At 44.2% G+C, this 14,650-nt stretch overlaps 2 long non-coding RNA genes across 4 annotated transcripts in view; one reads left to right on the top strand and one right to left on the bottom strand.

Annotated features, from left to right (window-relative positions):
- Positions 1 to 905: 905 nt before the first annotated feature.
- LOC112667123 (uncharacterized) overlaps positions 906 to 14,650 on the bottom strand; it is a 63,204-nt gene continuing 49,459 nt past the window's right edge. The window contains exons 4-5 of the long non-coding RNA XR_003141055.2: positions 5,935 to 5,978; positions 906 to 1,661 (exon numbers count right to left, since the gene is read on the bottom strand). This is a non-coding gene — a long non-coding RNA (uncharacterized LOC112667123). The remainder of the gene's footprint in view (positions 1,662 to 5,934; positions 5,979 to 14,650) is intronic.
- LOC125755388 (uncharacterized) lies at positions 1,981 to 14,168 on the top strand. 3 transcript variants are annotated; one of them, XR_007411748.1, is made up of 6 exons: positions 1,981 to 2,424; positions 3,677 to 3,774; positions 5,629 to 5,715; positions 7,843 to 7,995; positions 8,135 to 8,403; positions 9,651 to 14,168. It is a non-coding gene; the product is annotated as an uncharacterized LOC125755388 (long non-coding RNA). The 3 variants fall into 3 exon arrangements; XR_007411746.1 differs by lacking the exon at positions 8,135 to 8,403 and having other exon boundaries at positions 1,983 to 2,424; XR_007411747.1 differs by lacking the exons at positions 3,677 to 3,774; positions 8,135 to 8,403 and having other exon boundaries at positions 1,987 to 2,424.

Consider the following 14,650-nt stretch of genomic DNA (forward strand, 5'->3'; position numbering starts at 1 on the left):
GCTGGGATGCTGGGGGGCATGGCCTGGGATGCCGGGGGGTTTGGGGGGGGTGCTGGGATGCCGGGGGGCTGGGGGTGATGCTGGGGGAGGTGCTGGGATGCCTGGGGGCTCGGGTGGGAGTGGGCTGGGATGCAGGGGAGCTGGGGGGGGGCGGTGGGCTGGGGGGCCTGCGGGGTCGGCCTCCCAGCTCTCGTGGAAAAGCCGGCGCCCTCGCCCTCGTGTACTTGGGCGCGAGGCGAGGCGGCGGACAGGACAGTGGCGGGACTGGGAGCGGACGGTGGTGGCGGGGATGGAGGGCGCCTGGGCCGGGAGCGCAGGGCGGGCGCAGTGGGTACCCCCCCCTCCCCCGGCCCCCGGTGCAGCAGACGGCCTCTCGGGCTAGAATATTCTACGGAGAATAGGGACACTCCCTGGGGGTCTACATGGCAGTTTAGACACATGGTCGTGAGCGCGGGGGGCTGCGTGGAGCGTCTCTCTGCGGCCCAGGCTGTGACCCGGGTCCCGGATCGAGCCCCCATCGGGCTCCTGCGTGGGGCCTGCGCCTCCCTCGGCCTGGGGCTCGGCCTCTCTCTCTGTGTCTCAGAATAAATAAATAGGGATCCCTATTTATGGGTGGCTCAGAGGTTTAGCGCCTGCCTTTGGCCCAGGGCGTGACCCTGGAGACCTGGGATGAGTCCCACGTCGGGCTCCCAGCATGGAGCCTGCTTCTCCCTCTGCCTATGTCTCTGCCTCTGTGTCTCTCATGAATGAATAAATCTTAAAAAAAAAGGAATAAATAAAATCCTTAAATACAAAATAAAAGCATGGTCGTCTTAGCACTCACAGCTTGCCCCTGTCGAAGTACACTATTTTTATTTCTAACCGTTTTATTGAGATGATGCACACGGCATAGAGTCGGCCCACTTAGACACACGTCCCTGTTCCTACAGCGGATCCGCAGAGCTGTGCAGCCGTCACCACGGAACCAGAATGTTTTCATCGCCCCAAAAGGGCCGACCGGGGAGCGCCCGCCCCCCGGCCTGGCCATCACCAGCTTCTCTCCGCCTCTGTGGATGCACGTCTTCTGCATATTTCACGTGAGTAGAATCAGACAATACGTGGCATCTTGTTCCTGGCTTCTCTCACTTAGTGTTGTCTATTCACCCAAATTGTGCATGTGTCGGTACCCCCTTCCTTTCAGGGAAGAACGGCATCCCACGGAATGCTTAGACCACATTTTATTTATCCATTCACCTGCTGAGGGACATTGAATTGTTTCCACTTTTTTGGCTCTTATGAATATTGCTGCTATGTATATTGGTATACATGTTTCTGTGCAGGTACACTTTTATTTCTCATATATGTGTGTGTGTTTGTATAGATACAAAGATCTATCAATCTATCAATCTAAATCTATCATCTATCTATCATCAATCTATCTATGAGTGGAATTGCTGGGCCATATGATAACTCCCATGTTTAACCTTCTAAAGAACTGCCAGACTTGCTTTCAAAGCAGCAAAGCACATATTCAGCAAAGCAAGACTTTTATATATGCTCTGGCCTCTTGAGAAGCTTTACTTTCTATCCAGACCTCCTCTTCAGGTCAGAGGTCTGCAGCCGCAAGCCTCCAGGGTAGCTGGCCTTGTCTGCGATGTCACAGCAGGTGTCCCGGAGGCCTGCTGGGAGAGAGTGGAAAGACAACCAGGATGAGAAGAAGAGAAGGAGCAGGAGGAAAAGGAAGGAAGGAGGGAAGGCACAGGGGAGGCAGGATTCCCAGAGGTTTGGGCTGTCTGCCCACTCCTAGGCCTAAAGTTGATTAATGTATTTGTATCCTAAGCTTTGCGAGCAGTTTTTGCAAGTGCTCAGGAGGGGAGGGTGCGTGTCAACCTCATGAAGGAGGCTGAACGTTGTGTCATCGGTAGCCTGTCCACAGGATTGCTCATGTCCTGTGGTGAAGGGCAGATAGGAAAGTGACTCACTTCACCTAGGGCAGTGCTTCTGACGCACATGACAATCACCTGGGAGCTTTTAAAAACCGATGGCTGCCTGGGCCTCATGCCGGAGATTCTGATGGCATCTGCCTGGGGTGGGGCCTGGGCGAGAGTATATTTTAAAAGCTCCTCAAGCACCTGCTATATGCAGCCAGGGTTGAGAAGCACCGATGCTGACAGTTTTTGTATTTCAACAAACATTTTAAGAACAGACAACTACCACAACGATCTTTAAATGCATCGTAGAACTTTCTCGGAAGCACACAAAAGCCCCAATTATTGCTACTTTTAGAGGATGCTAGTGAATGGGGGATTTTGGCTCTGATATTAATTGGCTTCCTTGATCTCCCTCGGCCAGAAGTCATTCTCTTTTGGAGCCACGGAGCACATCTGTTGGGACACGTGAAAATCTCGAGGTGGAAGAAAAGATTGTCAGGTGGAGCTGATCTAGGTAAGTCTAAAATCAATGTGGCCTCTCAGAGACCCTTGAGCCTAGAATGGGTTTCCTCATCTCCAATGTGGGAGTTATTCCAGGGAGCGATTCTCCTCAGCCAGCCATGCGCTCATTCATTGTGTATATACGGGGCCCTTCCAGAATGCCTCCGAATAATCCAGGGCGCTGTTGGTGGGTGAACAGCCTGGTTCTCTCTGCTCTGACTTCTGTCTCTGGGAGTCTCAGTGCCCTTCGCATGGCCACCCACCCTAGTCCGGGCCACCATCTTCTCTAGCCTCCACCTCTGCAGACCTTGCTTCTCTCTTAGCCGCCTATGACCTATCCTTCTCAGAGCTGGAGGGATCGTTAAAACAAAAAACAAGGTCAGATATCCTCATTCCCTTGCTCAAAGCTTTCAAATGGCTTCTCATCATACTCAGGATAAAATTCAAGTGCCCCTCTCTTACAAGATCTCACCTGCTCCCACTTCTCCATTCTCCTCTCTCCTCCTTTCTAGCACGTTTGACCTTCATGCTCATGTCTTCCTCGGGGTCTTTGCGCTTGTCCATTCCTCTGCTTGGAATGTCCTTCCTGCCCGCTCATTAGTTGTGGCTTTTCTCTGCCCCGTCCCCAGTGAGCTGACAAGCTTCTCTATTGCAAGGACCCTATGTGAGTCATCTGGGTGTCCCTCACGGCATCTGGGAAGGTCAACTGCATTTAGGAGGTACTCGGTAAGACACTCGAGGATGTGAGTGGACAAAAACGTAAAGAAAGCGACATGCTGCAAAAACCCCTGCCCAAAGTTCTCTGAACAGGTAACTCAAAAGAGCCAGCTCAGCATATTAAAGTCCGATGTGGTTCTCTTGCAGCTCCCGAGAGCTGCAAAGATTTTACGCTTGTGCAAGCAGATCCTCTAAAAGAAGTAATTTTCTCTTTAGGAGAGTAGCAGTACACAGGCTCAGCAGTAAATTCACAGCATTTTACAAGAGGATGAAAAGTGAAAATCATATGAAAAGTAGTAATCGTACACTAGCAGCAACTATCGCTGCACGTTAATGGTATGATGCCATAATTTGACCATAATTTCTCTTTCTTTGTTTCTGGCTCTCTCAACTATGAAAAATGTAGTAGTCTACACAGCATGAAATAAACCAGTGGGAGAATAGACAAATACATTTTGACATAACAGTCTTTGGGGGGAAAAAAAAAAGTCTTTGTTTCCCATATTTCTTAGACCATTTCAGGAATAGTAGGTGTTGTATCTGTATAGGTAATGCAGACAATAGTGTGGACTTTAAAGACATGGTCCGTGAGGGCTGGAGTCCACGGGTTGCCAACATCCAATGAAGGTGGAGACTGGTGGGAAAGGTAGGCACCGTTTCTATCTGTTTTTTCTATCTTTGCTTCTTAATGGGTTTTCTAAAAATGCTTTCACCCTATAGGCACTCATTATGTTTACTATTTTGGAGCTGCTCCTCATCACTCAAAAATTGTCTAGGATTGGCCTCAGTGTACACGTCCAAAAGCAATACATGTGAATTCTAGTGAAATAAAGAAAAACCAGACATGCATAGCTACCACTTACAGAAAATTCTTAATAATAATAATATATTCCTATGTGGGAATACTTGAATATTTTAAGCTCCCCCCCCCCCATGTTTTTAAAAACAACATATCATCATAGAACTTTTGGAAAATGCAGAAAACTGTAAAAGGAGAGGGATAAACAGCCCATAACATAGAAAGACTTTTGGACAGTGGGTATTTTATGATGATACACATAGAAATCAAAAGTATTAGGCTTACTGGTTGAAAAGCTCCAAATAAGAGAAAAAATGCAAAAGTATTCCCCTAGGGCTGAAATGAACAGCACATGTAGCGTCTCGGCATCGGCAGTGCCTTCTAGTTTCTGGAAATGCCGTGGTAACTCCTGACCTAAAGGATGACCGTGGAGTGGCTTAGAATCACCACAAGAGATGGGAAGTGGGGTGAAGGCTAGAAATGTGTGTGTGTGTGTGTGTGTGTGTGTGTTTGTGGAGGGAATGGGGAAGCAAAGGGGGTTTTTAGGCTATGCATTTAGGGTGGGGAAGGCCAAGGGGAAAAAGAAAAGGGAGCGAACCAGCAGATAGAGCCTCCAGAAGTGGCTCAGTACAGGGCCCTGAGCTGTTGGGCAGCTCTGGTTTGCAGGTTGCCCTCTGGTGGGGGCGGGGGGCAGGGTGGGCAGCTTTGCAGGCACTGAGATCCTAGATCTGGCCTGGGGTCCTTCTTGGGCAGGGTCACCTTCTCTGAGGCCTGGCGGGACACGATTTGGCTGTAAGTCGGCTCCTTTGTACCAACTAGGATGCCATCTCTCCAAGTAGACCAAGAACACAGGAAAGTGGGCTCTGGAGTGTGGAGGTGGACCCTCATCCCAGATTTGTTTTTTTAAAGATTGCATTTATTCATGTATGTATGTATTGAGAGAGAGAGAGTACATGCCTCGTGAGAGGAGGGATGGACAGAGGGAGAAGGAGAGAGAGAACCTCAAGCAGACTCCATCCTGAGCACAGAGGCCGACATGGGGCTCCGTCCCATGACCCTGAGGTCACGACCTGAGCTGAAACCAGAAGTCGGATGCTCAACCGACTAAGCCACCCAAGTGCCCCCATCCCTGTTGTTTTCGGTGAGAAGTGGCTCCAGCTCTCAAGATGCTTTAGGAGAATGTAGACTCGTAGAAAGAACATGCTCCTGGGAGCTCATCATGCACCCGGCTCCCCGCCCAGCTGTACTACTGGCCACCCTTAAGCCCATTATTCTGTTTAGCCTGGATTTGTTTTTTTAAGTGAAATCAATGCCTGTCCTGCCTACCCTTCAGGAGTATCATGATGAGAATAAAATGAGGTGAAAAGAATGAAAGAATATTCCTACTATGCATAGTAATACCCTGTGGCTGATTCCCATGCACCCTTCCAAGCCGTTAGCTCAGCTCCCTCCAGGAGGCCTCGCTGGACCCCTAGCCCGGGTCAGGTGCCCCTACTTCCATAGCAGCTGATCTCTGGCAGATTGAATGGTGGTCAGTTCACTTCTCTGCCTCAGCCAGTGACCAAGGCTAGCTGGTTGGCCCTGTGTCCTTACCCCAGCGCCTAGCACTGCTGGGGGCTCCATAAATCTTCGTGGGCTGAATGAGTTGCCATTGAGTCATTGTGGAATATAATGCAATAGTTACTGGTTTGCCTTTTGTAGAACACACCCAGAAATGGAGACTCCAGCTGCTTGAGACACGACTGCACCCTGGACTTGCTAACTCCCACCGTAAAGCTGCCACATGAGGTATTCACGGGGTGGGGACTTTGGGCCGCAGAAAGGAAATCTGTTAAAACCTCATAACTGCCACTTCCACCCAGGCCAACCAACTCCTTGAGGCCAGAGGTGACAAAAAGAAGACTGAGTGAAGCAGGAGACACACAGAGCCCTGGATTCTGATCCAGCCTTGTCACTGGCCAGCTTTGTGGCGCTGGGCATGGGTCACTGCTCTGGAACTTGGCTTACCTGTTTGCAAAATGAGTTGGTAACACTCTTTGATTTACGTCATCCTGAAAAACAAAAACGTGTGAACCCAGCAATACAGGCTTAGGCAGCCACCCAAAGAGCTGGGTTTTGTTTGCTGGCTAAGATTAGGCAGCAAATAAACTTTTTGTCCCCATGTCTGGCAAGGATGGAAACATGTAAGGCAAAGACGTGGATTGGAAGAACTTGTGATGTGCGTGTGGCTAAGTCCGCGTGTTGGTGTGCGGAGGGCTGGGCCAAGGAGAAGAGGCAGGCTACTAGTTCACGGAGCTGGTTAAGCATCTGTGCCATACTGATAATAGAGCGCCCCAGAGGGGTAGGGGGGTGGGTGTGTGTGGCAGGGAGAGCTGAGTGGAGGGCTCGTAGGGGAAAAGCCATTCATCTTATCATAGGTACGTTTTCATTTGCTATTTTTGGCAAACTTCTTAGGGTGTGATATATTTTTCATTACAACATATTCGTAGCATGACCACTGCCACCATCTCTGGCTGTGTCACCACTGTGCCTCACTCGAGGACATTCTCTATTAAAATTGTAAAGTCCTCTCTAAGCACGTTGTGTTATTTGGTTGCTAAGCTCTTGGCCTTATTTCATTTAAATGAAATAATAAGGGAGTACCTGATATGTTTATTACCCTAATATTATATGTATACTTCGTGCATATGAAAAACATACAACACAAAATACGTCCGACCTTACAGGATAGTGTTAATGACTGCATTCTCAAATTAGTAGTGTGCTTGCTGAATTATATGCGGCATATTTTCCAAATTATTTTTTTATATTTCCAATATTTCCAATATAGTTCCAATTATATTTCCAATAATTTTCCAAATTATTTAAGATTTGGAAGGGTGAAAAAAGTAGTGTGTATTTTCTTTGATATTTTTCACTAAAAGAAATTTTTGTTCATATGCAGTTATTGCCAGATGAACTTGTTGGCTGTTCTTGGTAACGTTCTTATCCCCCCCAACCCCTCTTCATCACTGTGTATTTATTTAATAGCTAAAAGTATGGTCCGCGATTGAATGGAGGATGTTTCAGATCACGGCACTGGTTATCTCATGATCGAAAGGATGGTTGGCTTTCCTACTGTGCAAAAAAAATCAGTGCGTATTTGGAGATTAGAGTGATCCATCATGCATAGAAACTCTTCATTATTACTCTCCAAACTTTTTTTTTTTTAAATGATGTTCCAGATCAAGAAAGAAATGTGTTGTAGACTAAGAATTTCATTGGAGTATAAAAGAAAGAAAATAAGTCTATTCTCTTACAACAGTGTCTAAGATTTATATAGAAATAAGCTTTTTCCTTTGTTTGAAGAGAACAATAGCACAACCCTCTGTTGAGGATGATTTATCTCTTGCTAAACCGCCCTAACTGTTTATGACAGCAAAAAGACAGGTATCATTAACCTTAGGTGTTGACAATTTAGAATTCATGAGAATGAGTTGGAAACACGATAGACGGGTCCCACCCCTGAGTTTGTGGAGAGCAGATGGGTCCCGTGAACCATTGCCATCGATTTCTTCTGTTATCAGAAAACAGTTCCCCTTGAATTTTCATAGAGGGGGTTTGGTTTTTAATGTCCCTTTTCTCTGAAGTTGAGTAAAAATTGTATTTCAGGAAAAATGGATCTATATTCCAATCAAAGTTTTTTTTTTTCAAGGCCCTAGAATCAAGTTTATTTGTAAATCCATAATTTACTGAACCATTTTACCTTCCTTGTAAGTGATTCATGTATAAATTAGTGATGAATTCCTGATTAATTTATTTTTGCTGCTGTTCTTGGATTTTAAAAGCTTGCATTCCTCAGGATCACCCTCTTCATAAATACCTTCAATAAATTTCCACACAGAACGACGGCTCACGTTCTTTTCTCCTTTACAGGATGATATAATCGGGCATTCTAAAGCAAATAAGAATTCGGTGACCCCAAAAATGTACCAGATTAAAACCGACCAATAAAAAATGAAGTGCTGCTGGAGAACACAGTCCGTAGCTACTCTTGGCCTTAGATACACATGACAACGTGAATTTGGGGTAAGATCTGGCCTTAGTGTGGCATGCATTAATTCACATTTTAGAATCCTTTACGTATGTTTATCTTCATATGACCATATTGCTGTGCTACATTAGATCTGCTTAAAATCTACTGCGAGTATTGATTTTTTTTCTTCAGAAAAATCAACAGAGAGATGGTCTCTCTCCTCTTATAAAGCCCATTAGAGAAAACCAGAACTGCGTTGACATGAAGGAGAATGCTTCCTAATGTACATGACATATTGCCATGGTTCAGAGGACTCAACTCTCGTTCAAATCTAATTAACCGATTTTGTCAAGCTTGGGCTCTACTTTCTGCACGGTGATCACACCTCTATCAACATAAACTCCCCTATTTAGTAACCAGAAGTGGCTAAAGAGGACTGCTGAAAATAGAACTCTCTTAATGTGAGTTTACCCAAGTGGTAACATGACATCCAATAATTACATGAACTGTTTGAATTTCATTGGGGCAGCTTTTTTTTTTTCTTGTTTAAAGATAATTTCCAATTACTAGGAGACTGGAATTTAAGGATGTGTGATTTAGCTGAAATGTTTTAGTAAAACTTGGCAGATAAATCACATACCCTGAATTCCCTTAATAGCTGTTATGATTTTGACATCTTCTTATTTTAAAGAAATTGCTGAAAATTTTGGCAAAACTAATGTGGATGGCTAAAATTGAACTTGACAATATCTATGTGGGGGAAGAGGTGAAATCACTATATTTAGACACGAATCCTCCTATCCACCCCAACCCCATATTCAGGTTAAATGCGCGCACATCCTGGTAGCTGGAACATCTGTTTCTAGCTTGTTGTTCCTCTTGGCTGCTTTTCAATTGGATTTCCTCGAGCAGGTCCCAGGCTTGTCACCGCAGCTAGGGTCTGTTAACCATCACCACTGGTCCTACATTAAGTAGGAGGTTCAGGGCTAAGCTAATAACTCGCCTGCCTCTCTGACTGATCACAGTGATGCTCTCCGCGGCCACTTATCATCAGGCTCCTCTGGGAGGGTGCTCTTCTTTGTCTGTACCTCTGGGGGGAATTGGTTTTGTGTCTCCCTGCTCCTGGAGTTACACGTAGAAAGGCAGAGCTCGTGCACTGCTGCTGCTTCGGAGCGGCCGTGCGGTGCTTTGCCTGTGGACCCGCTGTCCAAGAGCCAAAGGAACCGAGTCTCCAGGTGACACTCACTGTGCCCTTGCCCAGGGCCCTGCGGTATGCATGTGACGGTCCTCCTCTCTTCTTCCTCTTACTCGGAAAAACAGAAAAACCATCACTGAATACAGGTTAGAGGAGGCGAGGCAACATCTAGAACGAAACAGAGTACTCGAGCGTTCCGATCGCCGTTATGATTTGGCATAAAAATCACAAGTGGAAGATGTTTGATGTTTATAGGGCAGCAAGCGTGTGGCCACCACCCCAGGGGGTGAGCTGGGAGTGGGCTTGGAAGGAGAGAGGCAACTGTAAAGATGCTTATAAAGGCTTTTTATACGAGTTGGTGGCTTCCTCTTTATACGTGCTCCAGGCTGACTATAAGAGGGGATGGCCACATTCAAGGATAGGTGAAAAACGCTCAGAAAGTTTGCTGATGGGCTGGAGGGTGGGGTGGCAGGGGCGGGGGTGCTGAGTTTGCTTCCCATTTCCACTCCCTAGGTGGCTTCTGAGACAGCCAAGAAACGTGTGTTCAATCCGGCCCTCACATCGGGGATCGACACCGTCCTGGGGTGACTTCCACAACTGAGGGCGGACAGACCTAGGCCCCCCTCTGCTGGGCCCTGTGCCCACTTTGAACTTGATGAGTTCCCTAGGGCAGGCATTCACAGGGAAATCTCTTTTGCCAAACCTTGCCCTGGTTCCCGTGTGGCTCTACAGCGAGGTGAGACACAAATCCTGGATGAGAAACCTCAGGAGGTCGTAACACCAGGAGATCAGGTGCGGTTACCGAAGCGCAGCAAGTAAGACCAAGATGCAGCACTTCTGATACACACGTGGTGCTCCTTCTCTTGAGGGAGAGAGGGAGGGAGCTGGATGTCATCCAGACCTCTGACTACCCAAGTCATGAGTAGACCTAGCCCTGGGTCTTCCTAAATATAATGAGAACAGATATTTTGTTCTGATTTTTATCTATTGCCTTTGCTTACCCACTTTATAAACACTTCTGGAAAAAGGACCCAACCTTTGGGAATTGTACTTGTTAAAATCTGCTCGTTAGCCTGCTTTTTAAGGTGCGGAATTCCATTGTTAAAGTGGTTTGAACTTTAAAGAGAAAATAAATTGACGGTATAAAGAATCAGCAAAAACTCGAGCACTTGGGGATGAGCCTGGGATTGCCTTTTTGATCCTGCTGGCAAGAAGAAAACTGCAGCTGCTGCAGCCGGGTAGTGGTTGCGCAGAAGGTGCTGGCTGAAACGTACTGAGCACGTACTAGGCAGCCAGCCTTGCACTGAGTGCTTTGCCTGTCTCGCCTCCCTGAATCTTCACAAGAATCCCCCAAAGTCTCTGTTGCCTTTATATTTACTCAGAGCCCGAACAGTGCGGTGGTTCTAAAAGTTCACCAGCACAGCAAGCATCTGCGTCTCCTGTCTCCTGTGTAAGGAAACTCTGAGAGGCGGGCAGAGTCAGGGGGAATGGATAAATAGAGGATGGAGATTAAGGGGTGCACTTGTGATGAGCAGTGGGTGATGTCCGGAAGTGCTGCGTCACTGTATTGTACACCCGAAACTGATAGGACACTGTGTTAACTATCCTGGACTTAAATAAAACAGCCACCTACAAAAAAAAAAGGAAGACAACTCTGAGAAATACCTGGATCCTTCCTTCCCTTCAGCCCCCACTCTGTCCGTTCCTGTTTAAGCTGAGGGAAACCTTTATCGTACATACGGATGGGGTGAACCTGAGAAAAGCCTTGAAGAAAGATGACGTAAGTTGAAAAATCACTTGGAACCGCAGTTCCAGCCCTGAGCTTTGCAGAAAAAAATGAAAAAGATCTGGAGTGAGGGCGGAAAGGCAGTAAAGAGCGGCTACAGAAAAGGAAGAACCAAATGGTCAGTGAATGTGGTCTTGATATTAACAGTTTCAGGGTTGGGGACGCCTGGTGGCTCAGCGGTTGAGCATCTGCCTTCAGCCTAGGGCCTGATCCTGGAGACCCGGGATCGAGTTCCACGTCGGGCTCCCTGCATGGAGCTTGCTTCTCCCTCTGCTTGTGTCTCTGCCTCTCTCTCTGTGTCTCTCATGAATAAATAAAATCTTTAAAACAAACAATTTCAAGGCAATTAAGATCCTTATTATGACATCTTTCCAACTAATCTACCATCCTCTGTATTAGAGTGACTTGTTTTGGGACAAATGATGATTATGTATAATAATAATGAACTAAGGGGCAGTGGGAGGCTCAGGGGTTGAGCGGCTGCCTTCAGCTTGGGGCGTGACCCCAGGGTCCTGGAATCGAGTCCCGCAGGGAGCCTGCTTCTCCCTCTGCCCCTTGTCTCTGCCTCTCTCTGTGTGTCTTTCATGAATAAATAAATAAAATCTTTAAAAATAGTAATAATAATGAAAGAACTCAGAGCAGTAACATATAAACACCATGACTAAGTCCAGATTATTTCCAAATACTGGGGAAGGAGAAGGAAGATACATATCAACTAGCAGTATTAATTCAAACTCCTTACTGAATTTTATTATTTTATCATCTTTTATTTCATTAAGAAAGAAAGCAAGCACATGCTCATGAGCGGGGGCGGGGGAGAGAATTTCAAGCGGGCTCATGCCCAGAGCAGAGCCTGCCGAGGGCTTGATCTCATGACCCTGAGATCATGACCTGAGCCAAAATCAAGAGTCCCAACACTTAACTGACCGAGCCACCCATGTGCCCCAAACTCCTTACTTCATTAAAGAAAATATTTTGTTTTAAAGACTTCACATACTACTTACATTATTTCTTGATGAAAAAATAAATAAAAGTAACTGCTCATACTTTCTGCCTGTAGTGTAATTTTCTTATTTTAGGATTTTGTTTTACTTTGATATAGTTCTGCTCAGGCACCAGACTCAATTTTGCATCCTGCCTTTCCCCCACTTAGCATTCTATTTTATGCATAGCACTTGCAACGGTCTTAAATATGATACAGAGACAAGGTCTTGTTTGTTTTAAAGATTTTATTTCTAAGTAATCTCTATACCCAACATGGGGCTCGAACTCACGACCCTGAGATCAGGAGTCTTACACTCTACCGACGGAGCCAGGCACCTCCACAGACAAGGTTTTTAATGGATGTATAATATTCTGTCCAGGAGGTGGCCCAGAGTTACCCCATAGCTCATATTTTGGGGTTGTTGCCAATGTTTTACTGGCAAATATGTTTATATGCATAAACATTTTAATAACTAGGATTTCCTCTGTGTTATAGTCCCTGAATCATAGCATCCAATGGTATGCATAGTTGAAGTCTGAGATCCTTTAATTTTTCAATAACAGAAAGCCCTCCTTCAAGGTTTTAATTTAGCGGAGGAGCTGAAACTTCTCCTACAGGGAATTTGCTTATCTGACCCATGTCTTCTTAATATATGCAGCGGTTCCTGGCTAATTCAGAAACACTAAGGTGATAACCATAAAATTTAAAGTGAAAAAGAACCACTTCCTACTCTGTGCTCAATACAAACATATTTTCCAGAGTAAAAAAAAAAATCAATCTGATTTATCTTCATATATTTATAAATTTGGCTTGCAAATATATCTTAGGGAAGGTAGTAGATGGAATTAGGAGGAGCAAAAACAGAGAGGGTGTATTAATAGGTCTGTAATGATATAAAATTTATTCTGGGGGTAAGGTAAAACTTTATGGTTCATAAATAGCAAATTCATTATATTTTTAATACTCGGGTTATATTAACACCATATAACATCTTTATGGTACCATTAGTAGCGTTTAAATCCTTGACTCAACTTGAAAAACAAACATTTCCAAATCTTGACCATGAAATGATTAGCCAAATAAAATGTTTTAATAAATATTATTGGATTAGAACATGGTTGGTTGGTTCATAAACTGTCTTATAAATGTTTTATGTCATCTGTTATACTGCATTTTTAAATGTTAACAAATTAATTTATTTTAAAGGCCACATCAAGGTGAAAACACCTTGTTTTCACTGGGGCATTAGGCAGCAGGACAATTCATCATGTGGCCATTTCTCATTCAGTCATATCAGTGGCAGAAGAAATGTTAAGACATAAAATGTGGTATGGTTTGTTAAATATTCATTTATAATTTGCATTCATTATTAAATTATGTGTTGGGTTAATCTTAAAAATACAGTGTCATAAAGCTCTCAGAAGAAATAATAAATATTTAATAATTTAGTGTTACTTTAAGTGTTGACTAGAATGCACACAAATGTTTGTCAGTAATGATACTTAATTATTCCGAGGAGATTTGATCTGCATCGGTATTGAGTTCAATAATTCATTCCAGTCTTTGGGTCACTAAGAGAAATATCAGTTTGGGGATCCCATCTCTTCATGATTAATGGTGATTCAGCTACTTGCTCCTCATGGTAATACTGTCATTCATTGCCTTAAACCATTTCAACAGAGTGGTGACTTTGAGGGGCTTATTTTTTAGTGGCCTCCATGACTTTCATGATAAATTTCACTTTTGTTCTGGAAGCTTAAGAGTTGAAATTCTCTGTGATTCAGTCCTTTGAGTGACTGTCTCCGAATACAGCAAATTCCAGGCTGAGAATTTCTCATGCTCGAATAGTCAAGTATTTGATTAAGCTCCATAGCCATGATATTCAATTTGCATTTGGTAAACTGAAAAAGTACAACCATCATGAGAAAGCTGGATGTGGCGGAGAGGTGATTTGTATTATAGTAGCCTGGTAGCTGCCCAATGAACCATGTAAAAACAGTTCATTAAAATGTTTATGTGCTTGGCTGGTTAATGCAAAGAAAGCTTTATTGCAGCCTTATAAAACCTTAGTAACTTCAGGTTGGAGTCAGATCAATGCATTGTAATAACTCAGGCATATGCTCCAACTCTCCTGGAGTGGAAAGAAGAATCCAGAAACTTCCTTGTTTCAATGACCACATATTTTCAGGTGTTTAAAGTGACTCCTAGACTTCATTCCTTTTAGCTCTTTTTAAAAACAGATAAAATATTCCAAGTTCACTTGTAGGCAATTTGCAATCTTTTTTTTTTTTTTTTTTTGCATGAAACCTTGGATTACTATTTGTAATAAAATCTGATCAATGGATTTGTGACTACATTTTGTTTGGAGGTTAAACTTTTATGGTATCTCAGCTATTTTGAACATCAAAAAAATGGTATTAAATTGGAGAATAGATATGCTAATTTATCTGTGAGCTGGTTTTTCTCATTTACTTCAACATTTTGGGGGGATATATAGACCTATTTTAAGCCCATGAGGATATTACTGGGAGATTATAACTGTACGAGACAATTAGATTCCTCTCTGTTGGCATTTAAAAAAAATATTTAAAAAAACAATTGAATCCATAAGAGAAATGATTCTTTAAAACTCCCTTAAAATAAACAAAACACCCATTTTTAATAGCAAATCGATCTATGCGGCCATTTACCTTCATAGGGTATACACAATTAGACTTACAGATGGGAAGTAGTATTTCCAAT

This window comes from Canis lupus, chromosome 7 (assembly GCF_003254725.2).
Source record: "Canis lupus dingo isolate Sandy chromosome 7, ASM325472v2, whole genome shotgun sequence".
Lineage (NCBI taxonomy): Eukaryota > Metazoa > Chordata > Mammalia > Carnivora > Canidae > Canis > Canis lupus.